This window comes from Equus asinus, chromosome 21 (genome assembly GCF_041296235.1).
Source record: "Equus asinus isolate D_3611 breed Donkey chromosome 21, EquAss-T2T_v2, whole genome shotgun sequence".
NCBI lineage: Eukaryota > Metazoa > Chordata > Mammalia > Perissodactyla > Equidae > Equus > Equus asinus.
In genome coordinates this window covers 88,194,918-88,220,638 of record NC_091810.1, presented here as the reverse complement: position 1 = coordinate 88,220,638, position 25,721 = coordinate 88,194,918, and the positions used below count along the sequence as shown (strand labels likewise).

The 25,721-nt window shown below is 38.5% G+C and overlaps 1 protein-coding gene and 1 long non-coding RNA gene across 3 annotated transcripts in view; one reads left to right on the top strand and one right to left on the bottom strand.

The window, feature by feature from the left end:
- Nucleotides 1-25,721, bottom strand: part of PLS1 (plastin 1) — a 106,240-nt gene that overhangs the window by 64,651 nt on the left and 15,868 nt on the right. The window contains exon 1 of one of the 2 annotated variants that reach the window (XM_014852047.3): nt 20,940-21,080. The exons of the other annotated variant lie outside the window; for it this stretch is intronic. The gene's annotated coding sequence lies outside the window, so the exon portion shown is untranslated. Of the gene's footprint in view, nt 1-20,939; nt 21,081-25,721 lie in introns of those variants that run through there. 2 annotated transcript variants of the gene reach the window in all.
- Nucleotides 7,315-25,446, top strand: LOC139041449 (uncharacterized). Its single transcript, XR_011496621.1, has 3 exons — nt 7,315-7,531; nt 15,229-15,297; nt 25,071-25,446. It is a non-coding gene; the product is annotated as an uncharacterized lncRNA (long non-coding RNA).

Below are 25,721 nucleotides of genomic sequence, written 5' to 3'. Positions count from 1 at the left end.
GACGGCCTAATATCCAGGATGTCAGCAGAGCTCAGGCCACAGGCTCATCCCTGTGGTCAGGGGATACCAGCAAGCCAAGATCTAAGGTTGTAGAGAATCTCTTTGCCCTAGGTTCACCTGCCTCCTGCACAGGCCTATGTTTGCATGAAACAAAGACAAAAGTTTTGTCTGACTCCCAAGCAAATGCAAGCATGGCAGCCTAACAGTCTTCTCCTGACCTGAACTCATCTCACCCAGTCAAAAGCAGCTGACGGTCATATAAACAAGACTCAGAAAATCTCCCCCAAACTCTCCACCCGAAAAACACAAAACACAGCACCACAGTGGCAGTACAAAGAAGCTAAGGGGGACTTCTCTTACCCCGTTAACAATAATGAACATTCATGGGTGCTCACAGTAGGTCAAGCGCTGTTCTAAGTGGTACATACATGGTCTCATTTAATCCTCACAGCAACTCTGTGAGGTTGGTAATATTACAAATTCCCATTTTACAGCTAAAGAAATGGAGACCAAAACTTCACAACAAGTGGCAGAGCAGAGTTCCAAGCCAAGGGAGTTTGCCAAGTCCTGACCTTTAATTATATACTGCCTTCATAGTGCTGGTCTCCATATATCCCTTTCCATCCCTGTATCTCAAGTTAGACACCCTGTGACCATTTCCTGTTAGAAGCTGCCTGAGAACCTGACTTTCCAGTACAGAACAGTTAGGGTGAAGTGTGACACAGTGTGATCTGTCTTCACAGAAACTCGGGGAATCGATGGAAGGATTTAAATGAGATTTGTGAGAATGACTGGAATTATTTTACATCACTTTTTTTTTTTTTTTTGCCTCTCCAAAAGTACCTTGTTCCTGTTTTTTATGTATTATTTAGTCACAGGAAATGATACATTAGGGAGATAACTGCCCAGATTGTAACTGCCTATAATGCCAAACATCTCACTCACAACGAATGCCTCAACACCAACACCAAAGAGCTGTCAGAGGACCGGAAGCCGTGAGCCATCTCCAAGTGCTCTGGAATAACCTGGGCATTACTTCCTAGTTTATAACCCCCTTTTCCCCATTTCCAGCCAAGAATTTCTATGTAATGATTCACAGCAATGCAGACATTCTGGTCCAACTTGTGTCCAAGTGAGCAGAGGAGTCCCACCCAGGGCGCTTCCGAGTCAGGGTTTGAACGTTAACCTCCAAAACACACATTGGTTTAAACTTGAAGTTTTTTACTTTTTATGTAGATAAATTAAAAGTGTTTTCAGGAGTTGAAACTCTGAGGCACTTTATTTTACAACCTACAGAATCCAACTGTGACCCTCTTTAATAACTGGCAAAGGAAGGAATTACCATATACAGGAGTGTTTTTTCAATGATCATAGAAATCCTTCCTAAAATCTTGAGTTTCTATAAATTATGGATAAAAATCATTAGTATCAAAAAATGATATTTTTAAACAATTGCAAAGAATGCCTTATAACAAAGAAGTAACAACTATCAAACTATTGCCACAGTTTTCTTAGAGAGTAAAACCAGTTAACAAATCTCAGTTTTATCATTCTCTTAACAGTCTGCATGCTATCTCTGAAGGATTCTACCAGCCAAACATAACAGGTTAGAGTTTGTTCCTACTCACAAGAGATGGATGCCCTCTTACCACAACTAGACATTTGCCCCAAAACTGTGAGTATCTGTACCTTTTGCTATTGGAGCAAAAAAGAAGCAGTATACACTATCAGCTCTGGAAATTTTCTCTCTCCAGAATCTTGGGATCAATAACAGCACTTTATGTTTATCAAGCATTTTATACTTCCCAAGGCAGGTCCACTCCGTTACCTCATTATTAGACATAGGTATCCCAATAAAGAAATTAAGACACAATGAAGCTTAATGACTTATAACATTTATAAAATCCAGTCCACACTTCTCACTCTACAGATGAGAGAACTGGTATCTAGACTAAGGGGTAAAATGATACACTCAGAGTTCCAGAACATGTTTTTGACAATGCTGGGTAAGAGTATTTACATCAAAAGAGAACTCAAAGTAAAAACCACTAAAGAAAAATATAGTCAAAATTAAGACACACAGGCATTGATGTTTATATGCCATGGGTTATAGAGCTTTAGAAATAAAAGAAGAAATCAACATAAGCAAAACTACTGTAGGAGATGGTAACTGGTGACAGCTTAATTAGTCAAAAGCAAACAAGGAACCAGAAAATTTGAATAAAATTAACGTTGTAAAGGTATAAAATTTCTACATCTCTCAGATTATATTCCTTATTTTCCTGAATTAAATCAAAGTAAGCTCAAAATGATCACTTGAGAAGACCAACATTAGTTGTCACATAGATCCTGCTCCTCTCTCTGAGCTATACCAGGAGCCCAGAGCTTATATGAGAAGAGGAACAATGGGGAAGACTCCTTTTGTCATCAGTGAACAAAACAGATGCTTCCCCATCCCAGCCCATGTCACCCGTTCAGAAGCACCAGCATCCACGCCCTGCAATGACAAGCCCGGAGAGAGTGACTTTGCTTCCCAAGGGCATCCCAGCCATCTGGAACGTCTCCTACGTACAGTCTCCCAAGCGGTAAGCCTCCAAGTCATCTTGATTCCATGACCCTCTCCCCACCAAAACCCATAACTTACCACCATCTTCTACCTCTGAATTCTGGAATACCCGCCTCCTCTCCATCTTTATTTATCACTGCCTTAGCCCAGGACTCTGGTGTCTTGTCAGGACCACTTCAGGAGGTTTGTTTCTCCATCCAATATTTGGCTCTTACTCTGTGCCCATCAGATTCAACACATCGCCCCCCCAAGTACAGCCAACCTAACAATGCATTTAATGAGAGATATTTTACTTAAGATTTTGTGGAGAGGTAGAGAAGAAAATTTGCATTGCAAACCATTGGGCAAAACTGCAAATTTTCCTTTAAAAACCCCTTTAAAATTTTAAAGAAGTTTAAAATTTAAAACTCCTTTAAAAAGATTTTCCATCCTTCCCCAAAACTCCTCTGTGGGAGAGCATTTCCTCCACTGCCACAACTCCTGGACCACCCAACTTCTTTGAGATTCAGCCTCCTGTCCTTTAAAGACCTTTCTTTCCTCAATCGCTGACATTGAGCAATCCAGCTCTTTCCTCAGCCTCTACAATTTGTACCCTTTCACCATCAACACGTCACCAAACACAACTTTCACCTATGGATCCAACTTCCTTAGAAGACAGCAGGAGAACAGGAAACCACGAAAGAGGACAACTTAGTAGCCACACAAGCTCCGTACGACTGTTTAAGAAAATTTTCTAAACTAAAAAATCACTGACCTACTCAAAGTATTTTTTTAAACAGCCATTATTATTAAAATAACAATGAAATACCATTGTTTTGCCCAGAAAATCAGTAGCCTTACTTTTAAGAGGGTAAGAATCAGTCAGAGCAATGGTTCCAGGAAACATACAGACCCACTCTATGCGTACAAACTGACAGACCCCACCGGTGGCGGGCAAATGGAAACATTTTCTGTCAGACAATTTAGCAACAGAATGAAGTCTCAAAAATGTTGATGAAAGAATTCCACTTGTAGGATTTATTCTACAGAAACAATCTGAAATGAGCAGAGAGGTACTGGTACAAATATGTTCATTTCCTCATTACTCATAATAATGGAAAAACTAAAACAACCTAAATTTCTAAAAATAGAGGACTTTAATAAAATACGGTATACTCTTATAAAAGGAACGTCAGGCAGTCATTAAAACTCATGTCTAAAAGAATATGAGAAAAAAATTCACAATATATTATCAGGTTAAAAAAGATTATCAATATGTATGGCATATTCCCAACTTTGTTTAAAGAATATATCTACACACAGAAAAAAGAGTGGATAAAAAGATGATAGAGGCGATAAGTTCCTCCTCTTGCTTCAAACACACAGAAATGTTGGATAAAATAAAAACCTTTACATTTTTTTTCAACAGGTATCTGAGCAAGCAAAAGAAATCTTCTGGCCCCAGAAATGAAGTGGGAAATCAGCAAGGGCAGGTCCACATTCCCATCTCAAGGCACAGGAGTTGAAACCTCAGGTCCTGAACACAGCAGAAAGCTGGAAGCGGGACATAAAGCCAGAAACCAAGAAGGGGCAAGCGTCTCTGTAAAGAGGGACGCTCATCATGGACCATGGAGAGTAAAAAGGCACCCATGAGAAATCAGACCCCAAATTGAACCTGGGTGTGAGTGTGGGGCCTAAACTCACATCACCCCACTGCAGGAACCCAAGAAACCAATGAAACCATATGGATCTGGCAGAGGCAGAAGTCAAACTGCCCCATACGAAGACCTCCACCATCTAGTTTACACTGAATTCCAACTGAAGAAAATGCTCTGAAGATGAGCTCACAGACAAAAATTACAAATCATATAAGAACCCATCACCAAGGAAGTCAGTAAGAGAGTTCCAAACTGGGAATCAAGGAAAGAGATTTTTGAAATAAGTATGTCTGAAATGTTCAGAGATAAAAGAAGGAATTCATTCATAAGTAAAAAACAGGACATTAAAAAAGAAAAGAAAGTATATTTAAAAAAATGAATAGGAGGTACTACACATAAAAATGATAACAGGAGCTATTTTGGGGGTGAGGGTGGTGAGATTACGGATGATTTAATTTTTTCTATATAGTTGTATATCTTCCACAATGACCATATATTACCTTTATAACACACAAGAGATGAAGAAAAAAAGTGAAGATTCCCATTTCGCCATTCCTACATGACAGTTAAAAATGATTTTGAAAAATGGAAGGGATAAACCTTGATGTATGAGAATAAATCTAAACTGGTATCTAAGAGAATCCCTCTACAAACTAGCCAAATCCACATCATCGGACACACCCCCGCCCACACCACACGCTCCAGTCATACTGGGCGATCAACAGATCCTTTGCATGTTTGTGCTTCCTTAATACCAACCTCCACACACGTCTTGTCCTAGAATTACCTTCATCCTCTCCTCACCCTGCAAATGCCGGGTAATCATTCCAGATCCAGGTCAAACACCATTCCCCCATGGGGTCTTCCTCAACTCCCTCAGACCAAGCAGCTGTGTCCCTCAGTAACAACGCCAAAGAAAGTCATTCAACACTCTGCTTAATGCCGTTCTGCACACCGTATCTTGTGTCCAACCTCCTTCCATCAAGGACTACGCATTTTGGAATATAGGAAACACCTTTTCTCGGATCATCTCTGAATACTGAGTGTGCAACACATTGCCTACCCATAGATGATGTTTGATAACAATTTGTTGTATGAATGCAAGTGAAGAAAATCATTAAAACCCTACCAAACATAAGCTCAGGGGAATCACCTGCTCAGTGTAGTTTTTCTCCCTCGGTCTCAGAGAAGTGAATTAAATTCATCTACCCACTGTTTGCTTACATTCTCTTGAACAATTGCCATCAAAAATACTGTTGGCCTGGGCCAGTCCTGTGGCCTAGTGGTTGAGTTCAGTGAGCTCAGCATCAGTGGGCCAGGTTCAGTTCCTGGGCATGGACCTACACTACTTGTTGGTGGCCATGCTGTGGCAGCAACCCACATACAAAATAGAGGAAGACTGGCAGAGAGGTTCGCTCAGGGAAAATTTTCCCCAGCAAAAAAAAAGAAAAAAAACTATTGGCAGAGTCTTTCATTTTTCGGGCCTTGTATTGTTTCCTATCTCTGATGTACCATGTTATGTAATACAATCATTTTATCTTCCCCATGCTATAAAATTCCCCCAGCTAATTTTAATCAATACCTTACATCATTTTCAATGAGTAGTCTGTAGCACACATGTTTTTTCTAGGCTTCCTTGGGCACTGGAAATACATATAGAAAGAATAACATAAAATGACTCAATTCAATTACAGATAAGTAGTTTATGACTGCTCAGTGTTCAAAAATATGTTGAGATATAAAAGAAATATTAGATTTATACTCTGTATTCAAAAAGTTTAAATTCATTCAGCCAATATTTACTGAGGACCAACCAGACACTTAGCCCAACACCAAGTGCGGTGAAGGGCATCAAGATGTTTTAAACCTGGTCCAGGCATTCCAGGAACTTACAGACTAGTTGGGGGATGTAAGAAACACAAACAGTAAGTTAAATAGCCATGTTAACATTATGCGTGTAATCAATAACATCCAGCAAAAAAAAAATGTTGAAAGACGTTAAGATCATGTGTAAGATGTTACAAGAGGTATCACAGGGTAGATGGTGTGGTCTGGACACAAAGAAGGAAGAGAGGAGGGAGAAGCTTCTGAATACAAACGACCCAGAAAGTGTTCCAGGGAGAAGAGGGAACTGGGGAGAGACAAAGTGTTATCTCAAATTGCTGAATGGTCACTTTCTGTTTTATAACCCCCCTACTCCACACCCTCCACTATTCAACTACTAAACCAGGAGGATTTGAAGGGGAGTCAGGGTCTGAATGAAGGGGCACTGCAGAGACCACAGACCAAGTAGGAATGCAGACATCAGCAGGGGACTAGACAGGAACTGTGTCTCAGCAGAAGCCACCATCAGAGAAACAGCCCTGAACTAAATTCCTCACCCTCACACCCATGCCATGAAATGATGAGATTTCTGAAACTGAGTTCAGCCTTAAAGGACTGAGTTCTACCCTGTATGACTAGAAAAGTCTTCCACTATGTGGGTACTGATGATAGAAACTACGTTGTTGTAGAAAAATAAAGACGTTTCCTACATGCCTAAATTTTGAGGCCTGAGAATTCAACCTTGCTACAGAGGTTTAAAAAATCAAATACAGGGGCACGCCTGGTGGCATAGTGGTTAAGTTCGTGTGCTCTGCTTTGGCAGCCTGGGGTTTGCAGGTTCGGATCCTGGGCGCAGACCTACACATCACTCAAGCCATGCTGTAGCAGCATCTCACATACAAAACAGAGGAAGACTGGCAAGGATGTTAGCTCAGGGACAATCTTCCTCAAAGGAAAAAAAAAAAAAACAAAGAGGAAGATTGGCAACAGATGTTGGCTCAGGGCCAAACTCCCTCATTCCAAAAAAAAAAACAAAACAAATATAATACTGCGTGCTCTATCATTACATTCCAAAATGAGCCTCAAAGACACAGATGATATGGCTAGAGTTTAACACATATACTCAACACCACACCCAGACAGTCTTTTTAAAGCAGGCCGTGGTTCTGCCAGCCCTGAAATATCACTGTGTCCCTAAGTTCCAAAGACATTGCTCACAGCCCAGTTAAGTATGCCATGGGTTGTGGTCGATACCAACCCTTCCAGTCAGCATTTCTGCCCTAACCCAGAGCAGCAGCCCCAGCCTTCCATCTCAGCACCCTGTGCCTCTTGCCTTCCACTGAGCTTTGAAACCTGACAATTCCAGGATGCACTGCTGGCTTTACATCTCACCAGCTGCGCAATCTTGGGTATCTCACCTCTCTGGACCTCACCTGCAGTGCTGGAAGTAATAATACCCACCTCATAGGGTTGTCAGGATCAGATGGGAGAGCCTATGCAAAAGGTCAGGCACTAATTTATTGCCTCTTCCAGGGAATTATAAGCTTAAAACTACTTTCCTAATCGTAGACTAAAAAGCTCTATTCTCTTTAAAGGAATTTCAGAATCTCAGGTGAAGCGGGAAGACAGGGAGGACGGTTGAGGGAGAGAGGTGTCCTGGCCTCCTATATTCACACTGGATAGACTAATTGTATCCAACCAGATATTCTGATGAGGCTGGCCAGCCTCTCTGGGAACGGTGACAGCAGGAGGGGGAGGGAGGGAAAAAGAATGGAGAAAGACAGAGTTTGTGCATTTAAAACAGCTCTGTATGTTACATACCTAGAGATGTCTGGAATTATGTTTACCTATGGATAAAAAGTAACAGCACAGTGATAGGATTTTGGATAACCTTTAACTTTCTCTTTTGTTGTTCTTTTGTATTTAATTCTATATACTGAACACATACACACATGAAAACTACAGTTAACTTTTTGGACTACACTTACATAGGCTTTTCATATGTTTTTTAAATATAATTTACATACAAAACTATTTACTTTTAAATATTGCGTTGTAAGTCTTTCCCCAAGATATTACAACTTTTCATGAACATATTTTCTAAACTATACAATTATTTTTAACAGCTTTAAGGTATAATTTACATACACTAAACTGCACATATTTAAAGTACAAAATTTGAAAAGTTTTGACACACTATACACACCTGAAACCATCTCTATAATCAAGACAGTGAACATAACACCCCCATGAGTTTCCTCAGGCTCCTTTGTAATGCCTCACTCCCCTCTCTCCCTGTTCCCAGGCAACCACTAATGGGTTTAATGTCACTATAGATTAGTTTGCATTTTCTAGAGTTTTCCATAAATAGAATCATGCATACATACTCTTTTCTTCTGGCTTCTTTTACTCAGCATAAATATTTTTAGATTTATCTATGGTGTTGTGTGTTTTAATATTTCACTCCTTTATATTGTTGAGTAGTAGTCCTTTGTATGGACAAATCACAAAGACATCTAGTTTGTTTTACAGATTTTGGCAATTAGAGAAGGGTTGCTATGAACATATGTATAAAAGTCTGCATGTGGACACATGCTTTCATTTTTCTTTAGTAAATGTTCATTCCGTAGTTTTCTTGTAATTTCTTTGTTTGGTTTTGGCATCAGAATAGTTTTGGCCTCATTAATGAGTTGGGAAGGATTCCTTCCTATCTGCCTGGGGCAGTTCGTACAGAATTGATATTATTTGTTCCTTAAATTAGAAGCCATCTAGGGTTGGAGTTTTCTTTGTGGGGTTTTTAACTATAAATTCAATTTCATTAATAGATATAGAGCTATTTAAGTTATCTATTTCTTCTTGAGTAAGTTTTGGAATTTGTTTCATCTAAGTCATCAAATGTATTGGCATGAAGTTGTTCAAAATATCTCATCTTCCTCCTAATATCTGTAGAGTCTGTAGTGGTGTCATATCTCTCACTCCTTATATTGATGTGTGTCTTCTTTTTTTTTCCTAATCAGTCCAGCGAGATGTTTATCAATTTTATTGATCATCTCAAAAACTAGCTTTTGGTTTCATTAATTTTCCTCTGTGGTTTTTCTGTTTTCTGTCTCAGTGATCTCTGCTCTGATCATTTTATTTCTTTATTCTGCTTTTGGGTTTACTTTGCTCTTCTTTTTCTAGCTTCTTAAGGAAGAAAGTGAAGTCACTGATTTGAGATCTTTCTTCTTTCCAAATACAGCCATTTGGTGAAGTTCCCATAAGCATTGCTTTAGGGGCATCCCGCACATTTTGATATGCCATGTTTTCATTTTCATTCACCTCAAAATACTTAATTCTCCTTTTAATTTCTTCTTTCATCCCTGGGAATTAAGAATAATTTCCAAATGTTTATAAACCTCTCTAATTTGATTTCTAATTTAATTCCACTGTGGTGAGAGAACACACTTCATTTGACTTGAATCCTTTTAAATTTATTAAGACTTGCTTTATGGCCCAGCATATGATCTACTTTGGTAAACATTCTGTGTGTACTTTAAAAGAAAGTGTATTCTGCTGCTGTTGGGTGATGCGTTCTATAAATACCGATGAGGTCAAGCAGGATGGCAGTGCTGTTTAAGCCTTCCATATCCTTAGCGAATTTCTGCCTACCGCTTCTGTTTAATTGAAATCTTGAACTATAATTTTGGATCGATTTCTCACTGCAGTTCTTCACTTATTTTGAAGATCTGCTATTAGGTAAATAAATATGAATTGACCCTTTTATCATTATGAAATAATGAACTGACCCCTTTATTATGAAATGACCTTCTTTATTCCCATAAATGGTCTTTCCTCTGAAATCTACTTCATCTGATGTCAATATAGCCAGAGCTCAGCTTTCTTTTGATTAGCATTACCATTATTTTAACCTATGTCTTTACATTTAAAATGTGTTTCTTCAAGGCAACGTATAACTGGGTCTTGCGTTTTTACCCAATCTATCTCTCCTTTTTAATTGGGGTGTTTAGACCATGCATCTTTAATGTGATTATTGATATGGATAACTTTAAGACTCTCATCTTGCTATTGTCCCATCTGTTCTTTGTTTCCTTCCTTTCTCTTTTTCTATCTTCTTTTGGATTACTCAAATATTATTTATAATTCCATGTTATCTCCTTTCTTTGTTTAACTCTCTCTTACTTTAGCGGTTGCTTTAGGGTTTATACCATACAGCTTTAACTTATCACAGCTTATCTTCAAGTGATATTATACCATTTCACATATAGTATAAGAATGTTACAATGGTATACTTCCATTTTTCCCCTCTTGTCCTTTATGCTATTTTTGCTATATATTTTATGTATGTGATAACCCCATACTACATTTTACTATTTTTATTTAAACAATTCTCTTTTAAAGAGATTTAAATAATAAGAAAAAAATCTTACATGCTTACTTATATAGTACTATTTCTGGTGCCCTTCACTCCTTTGTACAGATTTATATTTTCATAAGGGATCATTTTCTTTCTTTCTGAAGGACTTCCTGTAACATTTCTTGTAGTGTAAGTCTGCTGGTGATGAATTTTTTCACTTTTTACACATCTAAAAAGTCCTTATTTCATCTTAGTTCTTGGAGGATTTTTTTTGCTGGGTGTGGAATTCTAGGTTGACAGTCTTTCTTTCAGTACTTTAATGCTGTTCCTCCACTGTCTTATGTGCATTGTTTTCAACAAGAAATTTACATCATCTTTGTCTTTCCTCCTCTGTATGTAATATGTCTTTTTCCTTTGGCTTCTTTTAAGATGTTATCCTTATCATTGGTTTTGAGCAATTTAACTACAATGTGCTGTGACCTAGTTTTCCTCATGTATCTTTTGTTTGGGTTAATTGAGCTTCTTGGATCTGTGGGTTTATACTTTTTATCAAATTTGGAAATGTTCTAACCATGATTTCTTCAAATATTTTTTCTGTTTCCCTTCCTTTCAGGGACTCTAAGTAAATGTATATGAGGTCACTTGAGGTTGTCCCATAAATCAGTGACGATATTTTTAATTTTTTTTGTAACTCTTTTCTGTTTCATTTTGGATGGTTTCTATCGCTATGTCTTCAAGATCGCTATTGTTTTCTTCAATAATGTCTAATGTGCCCTTAAACCCATCCAGTGTATTGTTGATCTCAGATGTTATAGTTTTTACCTCTAGAAGTTCACTTTGGGGGACCAGCCTCAGGGCCAAGTGGTTAAGTTCGCATGCTCTGCTTCAGTGGCCCAGGGTTTGCCGATTCATATCCTGGGCATGAACCTACATACCACTCATCAAGCCATGCTGTGGCAGCATCCCACATAGAAGAACTAGAATGACCTACAACCAGGATATACAAGTATGCACTGGGCTTTGGGGAGGAAAAAAAAAAGAAGAGATTGGCAACAGATGTTGGCTCAGGGCCAATCTTTCTCACCAAAAAAAAAGAAAAAGTAGTAGTAGTTCACTTTGGGTCTTTTAAAATATTTTCTATGTCTCCATTTAACTCATTTAAGCATATGGAATACAGCTGTAATAATTGTTTTAATGCCACTGTCTGAGAATTCTAATATCTGTGTCAGTTCTTGGTCATTTTTGGTTTATAGATTTTCCCCTTTCATTATGGGTCATATTTTCTTGCTTCTTTGCATGCCTGGCAATTTTTGATTGAATGACAGACACTGTAAAGTTTACTTTGTTGGGTAATTGATATTTTTGCATTCCTATAATTATTTGTTTTACTATGATAAAAATACATAACATTACATTTACCACACTAACCAATTTTAAGTTTACAACTCAGTAGTGTTAAGTATATTTGCATTACTGCACAACAGATATCTAGAGTTTTTTCATCTTGCAAAACGGAAACTCTATATCCAAACTCTAGCGTTCCCTTCCCCCAGTCTTGGCAACCATCTTTCTACTTTCTGTTTCTATGATTTTGACTACGTTAAATATTTCATATGAGGGGCCGGTCTGGTGGCGCAGTGGTTAAGTGTGCACGTTCCACTTCTTGGCGGCCCAGGGTTTGCCGGTTTGGATCCCGGGTGCGGACATGGCACCGCTTGGCAAAAGCTATGCTGTGGTAGGGATTCCACGTATAAAGCAGAGGAAGATGGGCATGGATGTTAGTTCAGCGCCAGGCTTTCTCAGCAAAAAGAGGAGGATTGGCAGTAGTTAGCTCAGGGCTAATCTTCCTCAGAAAAAAAAAAAATTTCATATGAGTTGAATCATACAGTCCTTTTGTGACTGGCTTATTTCACTTAACATAATGTCCTTGAGGTTCATCCCCCTTGTAGCATGTAACAGGATTTCCTTCCCCTTTTAAGGTGTATCATATTTCCTTGTATCTATATACCACATTTTTTTAATCCATTCATCTGCTGATGGACATTCGGATTTTTTCCACCTTTTGACTACTGTGAATAATGCTTCAATGAACATGGGTATGCAAACGTCTCTTTGACATTCTGCTTTAAATTATTTTCAATATATCCTCAGAAGTGGGAATGCTGGATCAAACGGTAATTCTATTTTTATTTTTTGAGGAATCATACTATTTTCCATAATGGCTGCACCATTTTACATTCCCACTAGCAGTGCACAAGGATTCCAATTTCACCACATCCTCACCAACATTTCTTATTTTCTGCCCCTTTGATATTGGGCTTCCTAATGAGTGTGAGGTGATATCTCATTGTGGCTTTGATTTGCATTTCTCTTATGAGTAATGACTTGAGCATCTTTTCATACGCTTGTTGGCCATCTGCAGATCTTCAGAGAAGTGTTGATTCAAGTCCTTTGCCCATTTTTTGATTGGGTTATTCACGGGGTTTTTTGTTGAGTGGTAGATGTTCCTTATGTATTCTGGATATTAACCTCTTATCAGCTATATCAGCAAATATTTTCTCCCATTCTGCAGGTTGCCTTTTCATTCTGTTGATTGTTTCCTACGATGAACAAAAGTTTTTAAGTTCAACATAGTCTCATCTGTCTACTTTTGCTTTTGTTGTCTGTGCTTTTGGCATCACATCCAAGAAATCATTGCCAAAAGCAGTGTCCTGATGCTCTTCCCCTATGTTTTTTTCTAGGAATTTTACAGTTTTAGGTCTTTGATCCATTTTAAGTTAATTTTTGCATATGGTATAAAGGAAGGACTCAACTTCATTCTTTTGCATGTGGATATCCAGTTTTCCCAATGCCATCTGTTGAACAGGCTGTCTTTTTCTCATTGTGTAGTCTTGGGATCCTTGTCAAAAACCATTTGGCCAAAAACACAAGGGTTTATTTCTGGGCTGTCTACTCTGTTCCATTGATCTATATGTCGGTACCATATCATCTTGATTATTGTTACTTTGTAGTACGTTTTGAAATCAGGAGGTGTGAGGCCTCTAACTTTGTCCTTTTTCAAGACTGTTTTGGCTCCTTGTTATCCCTTGAAATTCCATATAAATCTTGGACTTTTTTCCCATTTCTGCAAAAAATGCCCTACCACTATTCTTGATCTTTGTTCTCAGATGCAGTTAAATCACTTGGAAAGAGTTTGATCCTTTGAGATCTTCATTTTGAGTTTTGTTAGGACCAGCGGAGAGTTTAGTCTAAGGATGCAGTCCTCAACAGGAGATGATTATGCTCACAGAGGACATCTGGTAATGTCTAGAGACATTTCTGACTATCATGACTGAGGAGGTATTACTGGCATCTAGTGTGTTGAGGTCAGAGATGCTATTAAACATGCTACTGTGCACAGGAGATCCCCTCACAGCAAAGAGTTATCCAGTCCAAAATTTCTACAGAGCCGAGACTGAGAAACCATGCTTTAAGGGTTAATTATTCTCCACTATTGAGGCAAGATGATTCTGAGTACTCTAACCAATACCCTGTAAATTATTACTTTTTTTTCCTGTCTGGCTGATGGGAACAGGCACTATTCCTGGCTCCATGTGCATTCCAAGCATTTTTCTTTTTAATCCATTCAGGTGGTTCTTGCCCAGGCCTCCGGGGAGTTTCCTGGCACACATGCACTGATCAGAACTCTGCTGACTACTTGAGGGGGACCCTCCGCAGATCTGTGGAGTTCCCTCTTTCCTGTGTGTGTGCTGTGAGCTCTGGCTGCCTTTGTCTCCCTATATTCTCATCTCGAAGGCCTTCTATACTCATCGTCCCCTCCCTGAGTTGCAGCCATGACACTCTCTCAAGGCTGTAAATGAAGTAATTGTAGGGCTCACTCTGTTTACGTCCTTTGTCTTAAAGATCACTGTCCTTTTCTGTCTGATTTTGAGTGTTTTTAAAATTATTTCATATATTATGTCCAGTTTGTCTTTTGTTTTTTTGGTTGTTTCAGGCAGGAGGGTAAATTCAGTCCCTGGTACTCCATCTTGGACAGAAGCAAAAGACTAAACCATATATTTAAATTTTTTATGTTTATAAATTAGAAAGTATTTCATGCTCCATATAAAAATCTAAAACAACTCCAGTACTTGGGAGGTATCCTTATGGACTATTTTAATTTACAAATACTCATGTATATACACAGCTGGACACATGTATGATTTTTTTAATAGAGTTATACCATCAATTTTAAACATTACCTTAACAGCTACATAAAATGGGAAAAGCAAATGAAAACAATGACCTAATACCTTAAACCCATCAGGTTACCAAAAATGAAACTGATGGTAACACCAAGTGCTGGAGAGGATATAAGGAATCAGAAGCTCTTATTGCCAACATTGCTTTCTAAAGTGGTGTATCTGGATGAGGTAAAGATACGCATATTCTATGACCCACAATTCTACTTCTAGGAATTTATCCCAGAGAAACTCTTGTACAAATATACCAAAATACAGCATTGTTTATAGTATCGATAAATTGGAAACAACCTGAATTCCATCATCAGACGACTAGATAATTATAGAATATTCATTTAGTGAAACATTACACAACAGTTAAAATAAAGTAGATATCTGTATTAAAATGAGAAAATCTTGGAAATACATGTTAATGAGAAAAGTATGTAGCAGGTATCATTTGTGAAAATTTTAAAGCATTTAAAATAGTACTTTGTATTATTGATGGAAAAATACAGAAAGATGAATGGGAAGACTAATATACGCCAACTTCAGGACTGTTGGCAAGGGAAGGATGAAAATGGGGGAAGGCCTTCAGTCACATCTCCAATGTTTTACTTCTTACAGAAAATAGAGAACTGATGCATAAAACAAATGGCAAATTGCTGAGATTTCTTAAATCTGGGTAGAGAAAACGTGAGTGTATATTATTTTCACTATTTTTTTGCATGTTTCATTATTTCATAGTAAAAATATGAAAGGAAATTGAAATATTACATTATCGCACATCCTAAACCGTATACACTGCTCCTTCTTTCTATAAAGCATTTTACTTAACCATCCTCTTCATTTGGTTTTAAGAAAATACAGCAGAAAACCTGTTTTTAAAGCAAATTATGTAGCAACTCTCCTAAGTTAACATTTCAATTTGGGAATACAGAGGAAAAGTTCAAGTACGGCAGGATTCATTCTCAGGCTTAAATAAAGCGCTCCTAGAATGAAAGGTTAAATGACGAATCAGGGCTAAAACAGACGTGCCTGGACACAGGAATGCAACCACGGAATTAATAGTACAATTTTTTTTAAAGTTGATACTATCTACCATATGAAGAGAATCTACTATGTGCCAGGCACTTTATATAAATTATCTCTAATCCTTAAAACAACCCAAAAAGTAGTATTTACATCTATTTTTACTGATAAAGAAACTCAAGCTCACTAAGGTTAAGTAACTTGCCCAGCATCACTCAGTGGGTTAGCACTGGTGTCATATAATTCAAACGATGGTGTCAAGGTCCATGTTTCCACTACTCCACAGGAGGGTGGGCCCAGGAAGGTGCTCTGGACCTGCCACAAGGGAATTTAATGATTCTGCTTACAGAGTGAGTCTGAGCCAACCCAACTTTTGAAATCTTACAAAATTTTACTTTAGTTAATTTCAGTATCTTAAAATAACATTAATTGGCTGATCCAAAGTTTTCGGTTTGTGTGTTTTAATGTGGTGGATTTTTCCTGTAAGTCTGACTATTCAGGGGAAATTCACTAGAGATTTTATTCTTAGTCAATAGTAATTACCTTAACTTTGTGAAAAAAACAAGTTTGAGGGGCTGGCCCCGTGGCCGAGTGGTTGAGTTCGCGCACTCCGCTGCAGGCGGCCCAGTGTTTCGTTGGTTCGAATCCTGGGCGCGGACACGGCACTGCTCATCAGACCACGCTGAGGCAGCGTCCCACATGCCACAACTAGAAGGACCCACAACGAAGAATATACAACTACGTACCGGGGGGCTTTGGGGAGAAAAAGGAAAAAAATAAAATCTTTAAAAAAAAAAAAAAAAAGTTTGAAACTGATTCTTCATGACCTAAAACCAAAGACTAAGGAAGACCACCGTGATATTGTAAGGAAAATGTGCCATTATCAAGAGAAGTAAGTCTCACACTTAAGTGCTTTCAATAGCTTTATATAGCACTTTCACATATATTATTGCATTTGACTCTCACATCAATCCAGTGAGTTAAGCAGAACTGAAAATAATAATACATATGTGTGTGTGTGTATATATATATATATATGCACCATAATAGTAGTATCTGTTTCCTCATATTATTTTATTCCCATTTTACACATGAGGAAACAGACTCAGAGAGGTCAACCTACATAGCCTAGGCCATCCGCTGGTAGGTGTCAAAGCTGGTACTATTTTCAGTGTGCCTGAGTCCCAGTCCCATGTTCCTCTCAATAAACCACACTGACTCTTGAATGTCCAAGAGCAATGAAGACATGAAATAGATTTTCAAGGAAACCAAGGAATCATCTTTCCACGTGATATTCAAGGAAGAGATCTGAGCCTCTTTTATGTAGACATTGAAATTAGATGACCTACTATAGAGGTTTAAAAAACAATTCTCTATGTGGTTCTTTTTACTTTATCAATTCTAATGTAACCCCCAATTCTCCCTTTTTTCTAAGAAGTAAAATATTATTTATTATATTCAACAAGAATTATCACTCACAAGCAAGACCATGTCACGAGTACATAAGTTAGTAGGACTAAAGCATGGCGTTTTCAAGGGTATGGTATTAATTATTGCTAATACTACTACTGATATTCATAATAAGGTCACTAAATGTTGTAGAGAGCTGAAAACATATAGAAAAGTGATGAAAATCAAGTGAGAAAGTAAACATAAATTTAGATGAATAGGTTATATTTGAAATTCCTATATTTCCCCTATGGCTTGATTCTTAAAGGTCTTTTGATTTTTAGCCTTTTTGATAAAAAGCTATGGGCCCTCCCCCCAGAAGAATGCACACAGATCTGAATTTTGCATGTCACTTCAGGGAGTTTATGGTTGCACAACCCACCCTCAAGCCCACCTGGACCTTCTAGGGGTCTACAGGCTCCAGGTTATAAACTCCAGCCCCAAGTTTTCCGAAAAGTTCCCTTGGAAAGAAAATATTTTAAAATAATTTCTTGGAGAACATGTTCTCAAGAGCGTTCTTCAACATTTTCCATGAAAAGCAATCAGTTGGCCAGCAAGGCTTGCTGGTCTAAAACTGAGCAATAAATACCTATGCCTCACGAAAGGCAAACATGTGCACATAAAACCATGATTCATGTCTGAAAAATGTACAGAATTGTATGTATACAGGAAAAAGAGGAAGTACGGACTTCAAAATGGGTCTGAGAAAAATCTTCCTCAAGGGGCAATGTTTAAGCTGGGTGGGCCTTGGAAAGTAAGGAGACTTTTAAAGTTGTGTTTTGGGTGTAACAGATATTTCTAAAATCGTAACTTACAAAGCATATTCTAATATGTCACTCATATTTCTGAAAATTATTCCTTATAGAAACAACCTCCTAGCAGTGAGAAGTTAGTTACTCGTGAGGATGAGTTAATAGGCATGTACTAGTCAGAAAGATAAAAGGAAACTAAATGAGGTAAAACCCCAGATAAAAACCTTAAAAGTCATCCAGTCCAACCCCGTTTACAGATGAGAAAACTCAGGCCACACCCCATGTCCTGAGAGACCACAGTCACCGGGGACAATGGTCTCCACCAGGGTGCAGGAAGTAAATATCATGAAGAAATACTAGGGGATGAGATTAGATTTACAAATGATTAACATACGTATTTTCACTAGCATCCTAACTTGGTCCTTATGACTGATGATCTCACGTCACAAATAGCTGAAGGGATACCCCAGGAGAGGAGTGGACATTCCAGGAAGCAGAGGGGGACAGTGGGCCGTCACGCCTTCATTCACTTCCAGCATTTCTGACGCCCTGCAGTTTGTGTACTCCTGGTTGAGCAGACTGATGGATTATATAACCTAGCTGATCTCAAACCTATCTTCACTAAACAGCCAAGTAGCTTTAAAAGATGCCTGCAAAGAAATAGGGTCTTGAAACTACACTAGTCATATTAGCACAAGAAAATGGAGGAGCTGACAGCTCTACTCCTAACAGGAATCTTCACCAGCTACACGAGAAAATAAAACAGGCAAATGTGACCACAAGTTGGACAAAGAATTCAAAATTAACAAGACTGTGTAAAATACAGCTTTACACTGCCATTGACAATAAACAGGACCCTGTGTACATATTGTACCATGAGATATTAGTTAAGGATATTATACAATCCTTCTAACCAACACATTTTTAAAAATCATCTTATTCTTTCAAATTTATTTTTATATATGCTTTACTGTATGTAACATATACATTAAGTAGCACTTGAATAAAAAATAAATTTGAGGAATATACCTTGGAAATGGTGTATACACACAAAATGCTTTTACTGATGGGAGCAGAGCAATGAAAAACGCCTGGAGGCCACTGCTCCAGGAAGAAGGCTCCACTTCCCACCTGTGCTGGAACAGGGACAGCGGCCATTCTCCCCACTATTTGTTACTACCGGTTAATGCCAGCATCTCTTCCATTCTGCAAGACTGAGAACTTGATTGGAAACATTTGGAAGGAAAGAGAGAAAAGGCACCCTAAAAATCTCAATTCGAATAGACAGATGTAGTCAGAAAAGGCCAGGAAACTCTCATAATTCTTAAAGCAATTCAGGCCCAGGCACACCGAGCGTTAGAGATTAAAATCGGCACTTAGAAGAAACAACAGGCAGTCAGGCACTCAAGTGGAATACATTCAGGAGTTCAAGATGTGTGTGCTTGCAGTGCACACCTAACCATCCTGTCCATTCTCCACGGGTTCCTATTACTGGGGTCCACTTTAGCCATAGGACCTTTTACAGCACTGGCGGTAAGTCAGCATGAACGTGGACTTTTTTAATGGCTAGATAAGGCCACGCCATTAGTAACATTTGTAGCTATGGAACGTAACATAATAAGGGTAATCAAATATCATGCTTTGGGTAGTAAGCTGATCTAAACTGAGGATCATAAAGGAATGTTATCCCCCTCATCCACAAGCACACAATTGAGCATTTGGCTGGTTCATTACGAAAGGGTGGCACCAGGGCACAGCCTTTGTTGGACTCTGGACTTAATTCAAGAAGGGGAATTCTGGTTCCTAAGAAAGCCATAAAGGATTTAAGAACTATGTGAAATTTGTCCATGGTTCTCACTTTCCAGAGTTAATTGCTCATGATGTGTTCATTTCTCTACAAGGAGCCACAGACCCAGTAACTCTATTCTATGACACGTACAAAGACATTTAAACGATTGACTGCTTCACAAAGCTGAGCAGATAAGTCTTAACTTTCTACTTAGGTTTGAGAGCTCAGGTCACTGCACAAAGGAAACATGCTTAACTTTTTAAAAGCTGGCCTCTTTTAAGAAAACTCAAGAGTCTTTAATTCTTTGGCACTAAGCTCTATGCAAACTGCCAGCAGTATCGGTATCCAGGTTTCCTCGACATGCATCATTCAAGACCTTCTCAGCTTTACACAGGCTAGCAACCACTCATTTTCTGCTTTACGAAGAAAAGAGCTAAAGTCAGGCTGTGACAGCTTCCAGGACTGTGCAGGGTACAGACAGAGGGTTCTCCAGCCAACTTCAGGAACCATGAAAATACTCCAAGTGAAAGGCAACATGCTTATTTGTACATTGTTTATAGGGAAAGGAAACCGTCTTTCTGAAAGCCTTCCACCTTTTCCCAAATTCAATGAAACAGTGAAAAAAGCTTTGAAGCAAGAGCACTTTCTCTAGTACATTTGATATTTAAAAATGTAGAAAAACAAAAATGATGACAAAGAATTTATTTCAAATTAGGTATTTTCTTCAGACTCCAAACGCGTGGATACAATCTTACCACATCCCTGGCACTGGCCATACCCTCTCTTCCCATATCTATGGAATCCCTTTAGGAAAAAGAGGAGTTTTGCTTACCCATGATTAAACTACAGACTGGAAGAGCTGTCTCATCAGACCAAAAGAATACAGCTTCAAAGCAATAATACATATACATCCTAGATAGCACAGAGAAAGTATATTCAGTCCCTCTAGCATTTTCCTAAGAATCTACATACATTTCTAAAGGGAAAATTAAAGCCAAATCAAAAATTATGGATTTTTTTAATCCAATCCTGAATAAAGCATGACAGTCCTTTCTTACCTCACAAGCATCGCTTAAGGAAAAAATAGTTTTCAGAACAAAAAAAATTGAGAGAATTAAAAATTATGTGACCTTCACACTATGGTTACTATTTGCATTGATGATGCAAAGCCACCTAGAACCCCAAAGCAAGAATGCACTAAAAAAACAAACAAAAAACCATAAGGGGTTTATCTCAATTTAACAATCATATAAAAAAGCAGCTCTAGAATCCGAGGTCATACTGTTGCTATTAACATAAGAGGAAAATTTGCATACCTGCTTCTGTTGGTCTTATCACCTGAGATTTGGAGGTCCAAGAAAACAATTCAGAAGATTTAAAATTCAATCTTTCTATCTGCAAATAATCCTCTGCCAAAGTCAGCGTTTGACCAAGAAAATGAACAACTCTACACTGAAGGGTTCTGCCTACTACTACAGATTTAATCTCAGAACTTGGTCTCAAGTAGAAAGGCCAATTTGCAACATGGGTGTGGTTTGCAACTATAAAAAAATCAAGGGCAAAAATGTAGATGTCATCACCATTTCTGTTTGATTATGACTGTGGTGTTTAAAATATACCAGGCTATTCACTTCACCCTTTAGATCCCGCTCAACCTATGGAATGGGACTGCCCTATGAAGTCTTATGTTATTTTTATAAATATTCCTTTGCTACTTTAATTTTGAAATGGCAATTTTGTTTTCACTATGTGAAAAAATTATTAAGCAATCAAGTATACATTGAGATTCCCGGAAAGAATCAGGAAATTGTATTAAACTTAAAAACAAAAACACTCTACATCCTACTACTTTTTTTTTTTTCAGTCACTGGACTAATTTCAAGCAAATGTACAAAATGACCTTTGAATAGAAACGGGAAATATCATATGGAATTAATTAAAGAATGTTAAAGACTGAAAGTGACTCAAGGGTTACAGTCCAATTCTACTTTTTGAGTGAGGCAAGACTAGGTTCACTTATAAAATCTATGATCCAATCCATTCTCACCAAATGGTTAATTCTCTGAAGAGGAAGTCTGAAACACCTTTTATGATAGCTCCATAAAAGTAAAGAATGGCTGTTATAAAACTGCTTCACAAAGTGAAAGGAAAAGCTCAGGATCTGTATGTTATGAGCCAGTTATAAAAAAAAAAAAGTATATATTGTATGATTCCATTTGTATGAAATTCTAGTAAATGCAAACTAATCTATGGTGACAGAAAGCAGATAAATGGTTGCCTGGAACAGGGGTGGTAGGAGGGATACAAAGGGGCACAAGGAAACTTTTGGGGGTAATGAAAGTGCTCTGCATCTTGATTGTGGAGAGGATTTTGTGGGTGTATACATCTGTCAGAACATGTCGAATTGCCTGCTCTAAATGAATACAGCCTGTTACACCCCAATGACTGTCAACAATGCACTCTTAACGTATTTCAATATTTTAAAGGCATCTATATTGAAGAAGGTTTAGTCTTGCTCTATATGGCCATAGGATGGCAGAACTAGGACCATTAGGCAGAAACACCAGGAGAAAATTTCTGCATCAATATTTAACCATTCATGTTGGTAACTAAGGTGGTTTCCAATGTTTTACTTTTAGAAATAATGCTTCAACACCCTTGAACACAGAAAAAGAACCGAGAATGAGGGACTTTACAGCCCTGAATCCAACTTCTCTAATATTTCACCCATTCCATTTTGTTACAAGCAATTTCACTTTCCACTCTGCTGGGAGGTGTTGTGGCAGACAGATAAAACAGGCAGTATGGTGTCTGCCACCTTTGCTGACAATAGCTTCCTCTTCAGTACCTACCATGAAGCTCAACCAAAATTCCAGAGAGAATATATTGATTTGATCTCAATAAAAACTATGTAGAAAAGTGATGTGTCACTGCTCAGGGCCAAGTGCATGGTACAGTTTTAACAATTTGTGAATATTCAAGGCACAAATATTGTTTGAACCACTACAGGATTCAACAAATATGGAAATAATAATCTGACTCAACGCTGTTTACATAACTCAAACTATTTGATGAAGCAAGAACATTTAGAAAAGAATTTACTGTTCCATGTTTAAAGGCACCTTCAGGGCAGAAGCCACTTTTTTCTCTTTTTTTTAAGTTTTTTATTTTTTCCCTTTTTCTCCCCAAAGGCCCCCAGTACACAGTTGCATATCTTAGTTGGAGGTCCTTCTAGTTGTGGCATGTGGGACACTGCCTCAGCATGGCTTGATGAGCAGTGCCATGTCCACGCCCAGGATCTGAACCAGCGAAACCCTGGGCCACCGCAGTGGAGCATGTGAACTTACCCACTCAGCCACGGGGCCGGCCCCAGGAGCCACATTTTTTAAAATCTCTGTAAATCCATGTATATTTCCTTGGCAATCTGTTTATAAGAAGTATTTTCACAATATAATAATTACTTTCTGTATCTTAAAAATAGTCCGTTTTTCAAATTTCTAAACCATCAGGGTAGCGATTTCCATTGAGAGTAGTAGCAAGTGGAAGGAAGCAGGAGGGTTTCTAGGGTGCTGGTAGTAATTCTGGATTCTTGATATAGGTGATTTCATAGGAGTATCCATTTTGTGAAAATTCATCAAGTTATACACTCATGATTTTTCCATTTTTCTGCATGTATAGTAAATGTCAACTAAAGGCTCAAAAATGGACAAAAAACAAAAAGCCCACTCCCTTGCCCCAATATACTGCTAGGTAATCTGACAGAATATGAATTGACCTAGCCATTAAAAGACAAATTGGAAACCTCATCTCTAACAATCCTAGTTCTATTCACTTAAATTAGACATTCTTAGCAATCTCCTTTTGTTAACAACATGAATAAATATACATATCTTGCAGAACTTTGGTGTATACACAATACAAACACAATCACATAAGTTCAGTACTGCAAATCAATTCAATAAGTAGTTTTGAGTACCTACTATGTCCAAGATGCTGCAGGGGCTTCTTTAATTCTGTACAGATTTATGGAAGAAAACATCAGAGAGAGGAACTCAAAAATGGCCTTTGAAAGACTGGAAGATGACATGTATTCTTTTTACCATCTTAATTCAGCTACTGGGAAAAATGAGTACATGCCGTACTGTAGCACCTTGGAAAATGTTTCACAGAAGGAGCAGGTGCCAAAACTTGTTGTGAATGTGCATTATTACAGATAATGGGCAGAGAGAGAGAAGGGCAGCCCAGGCAGTTGGAAGGGCATGAACGAAGGTGCAAAAGCACAAGGGTATATGGCATGGAATGAGCAACTGAAGGAAACACCCTGGCTGAATGAGTGTGCCCATTTCACATCGTAACATTTTTTTCTGAATCTAAATTACCAGAGAAGCAGACACAATGTGAATTACCTTCCTTTGCAACACACAGAGACAAGTGTTGCTGCAGCTCCGCCTGATGACACAAAAGTCCCAAAACATCCTTTCTAAAACTACTTGTTTTGGAACCTGGCCCTGAGATGATTTCAATTTAGAAAAAATCCAGTTAAATTACATTTTCTCATACACATCAACATTAATGCCTGGAGCCTTGCTGGCGGTGATAACCACTGCTGTCTCATTTTCCAACAAAAGCAGACAATGTATCTGTGGCAGGCAGAATAACTGCCCCCAAATATACCCTTGCCCTCACCCCCAGAACCCATGAATATGTTACCTCACATGGCAAATGGGACTTCACAGATGTAATTAAGGGTATGCACGTTGGGACGCTACCCTGGATAAATCTCAACAGGCCCAATCTAACACATGAATTCCTTAAGAGCACAGAACCTTTGCCTGATGGATAAGAGAGATGAACTAGGAGGAGGAGGAGGAGAGACTGAAGTGTGAAAGGGGCTGGACCACTTTTGTCGGCTTTAAAGATGGAGGAAAGTGGTCATGAACCATGGAATGCAGGTGACGGAGTGTTCTGGGCAAGTCACTTAAGTCCTCTGTACCTCAGTTTCCTCATCTGTATAGAGGGAATGACAAGCTCTACCTACCCCCGGGGTTGTTACGCAGATTCAGCAGTTCTTGGAACATAGGAACTATTCAGTTACTCTGATTGTTAACACCACCATAATTCCATTTCTGGATGAAGTCAGAGCAAAACACTTTTAAGTAGAGACAGTTTGAATTCTTTAGTGTTCTTCATTCCTGTAACCGTGTCTGGAAAGATTAAATATTTAACAGAAATAAGCTTCCACTCTGGACTGCATGGAATAGAGTGTTTATAAGAGGTTGTGTTGCGGGAAAATGAATAAAAGCAACCATAGTATCCAAACCTCTTTGAGGCTCTATGTACCCGAGGAGACACAGTTTTGTTCTAAACCTCTAAAAAGGTTTGCTGAAGCAAAAGAGATTTTTCCCAAGCACACGCATTCAGGAAATCTCTCTCTTCTTTCACCTTAGAATATGAAATGCCACCCACATGCCTGTTGAGACCAGTTCTTGCCATCTCTCAAGTTCTTCAGTGGCTAACCAGGCATCCATCCCAATCTGAAGACTGCTGAACGAAACCGAAGCAGCTGCTCAAGGTTACAAAGCAAGTTAAATAATCTCAACTGGCAGGTGAATACGAAGGACATAAAAAATCATGTCACTGAACAATATCCACAATTCAGTAACATGAAACTGAATAGACACAACTAGGAAGCAAACAGCACAGCGGCCCTGAGTCCGTGCTGATGACAGATGATCACAGTCAAATGGCCTGTAGTTGGCATCACAACTAGAGAAATAAATCAGAGACCAGAAGTTTAATAAAATACAAAACATATGTAAAGAATGGTGTTGGAAGAAATATCCATTTCATTATTTTCTTTCTGTATCTTTTAGTGTTCTTCCTCTCTCTGCCTGTATTCATTCCTTCATCGTTCCTTTTCCTTTCCTTCACCCTTTATAGAAAAGATAAACATTAACAGATGAGAAAAGGGGCATTTAAAAAAAGTCTTTGTTAGCACCTGCTGGTCCTTCCCAGACTATGTGGGGGCGATGGGGGGGGGGCGGGGCAGGGGTTATCTCCTGGGGGAAACCCATTCTCCTACCTTATGTTTCCACAAG